Genomic DNA, 1,614 nt, shown 5'->3' with positions numbered 1-1,614 from the left:
TATTGTAATCTAATTGCTTAGAGTAGAATACTTAATGACTATATAATTGCGCTACTTGAAAACATATAGTCAGTGGGTGATGGAGACAAGAAAAACACATAGTCTGGTAACTCAAAAACTATCTTTTTTTTTGTCACACCCGGCAATGCACAGGGGTTTCTCCTGGCTCTTCACTCAGGAATTACTCCTGGTGGTGCTCAGGGGACCATATGGGATGCTGGGATTAGAACCCGGGTCGCCTCGTGCAAGGCAAACGCCCTACCCGCTGTGCTATTGCTCCAGCCCCCCACTCAAAAACTATCTAAAAAAAAACCCTTCCTATAAACAAATAGGAAATGAACATAAATCCCTAAAATGGCCTTAAATATCCATAGTAAAGCCTAAGCCACAGAGACAGCACATAGGTCTGAGGGCATGCTTGTATGCAGGGAGTTCAGCAGACTTTGATCCCTGGCACTGCCTGGTTCCCTGAATATGGTTGGGAGCAACCTCCAAGAACTACATCTGGACTAGCCCCTCAGCTCGATGTGGCCCCCAACCTCCCCAGTCTCTATAGTAAGACCTTATATGAGCCAGATGTATGATGTTTGCCAGACTGACTCTGGTCTGGTCCTCAGCACTGCATGGTCCACTGAGCGCTGCTGAGAGGGACCCTCCACCAAACCTCCCAGCATAGAGCTACGAGTAGCCATCAAGCACTTCTAGGTGTGGCCCCATACCTACCCTACTCCTCCAAATAAAATCTTATTAACTATATTTAAAACTTCAAGTGTTAAGGTAAAAAACCTTCAAATGTGTTTATTTGAGCCAAGTAATCCTACTTCTAGGACTCTGCCCCAAATACACACCCCTCATACACACAGATGACCATTTATATATCCAAGGTTATGGCTATAACAAGATCATTATTTACATTTGTAAAATGTTAGAATCAACCTAAATGCCTACAGAGAGGAGAGTGATTGAATAATAGACCACTAGACCTTGCATAAAAGAAAGAGGACAATGCCAATAAAGTGATAAAGATTGCTGGGGTATGTTATTTAGTGGGGAAAAAAGGGTCAGTATAGTAGGTTACCTTAGGTATATTTTGTATACAAAAAAAGGGAAGTGACAAATGTGTGTATTTAATTTTAATTAAAGAGGGAAACAAGAAAGATAAATCAGAAACTAAGATTGTTTAGGACTGTAGAGATAGCTCAGTGGGTTGAACATGACTGACCCAGGTTAAATCTCTGACACCTTGTGGTCCCCTGAACCATGCCAGGAGTGATCCTTGAGGACAGAGCCAGGACTAAGTCCTGAGCACCAGCAGGTGTAGCCCCCTAAACAAAGCAACAACAAAAATAAAATTATTTCCTCACTGGAGGAGGTTGGGAATGAGGCAGAAAGCAGGAATAGGTGTAGAGGAAAAGAAAGGGCATGACAGTTTTCTAAAGTACCCCATTTTGTATGGTTATGTCTTTTGGAATAATGTTAATAATTCCCATACTTTAAAAAATCCCACATACACAAGTGGGGGAATATTCTAAGAATGGAGTACAAACAAATAATACATAATACATAAACATAGCACTGTAGCACTATTGTCCCGTTGCTCATCGATTTGCTCGA

This window comes from Sorex araneus, chromosome 3 (assembly GCF_027595985.1).
Source record: "Sorex araneus isolate mSorAra2 chromosome 3, mSorAra2.pri, whole genome shotgun sequence".
Classification (NCBI taxonomy): Eukaryota; Metazoa; Chordata; class Mammalia; order Eulipotyphla; family Soricidae; genus Sorex; species Sorex araneus.
This window is presented reverse-complemented; position numbering follows the sequence as displayed.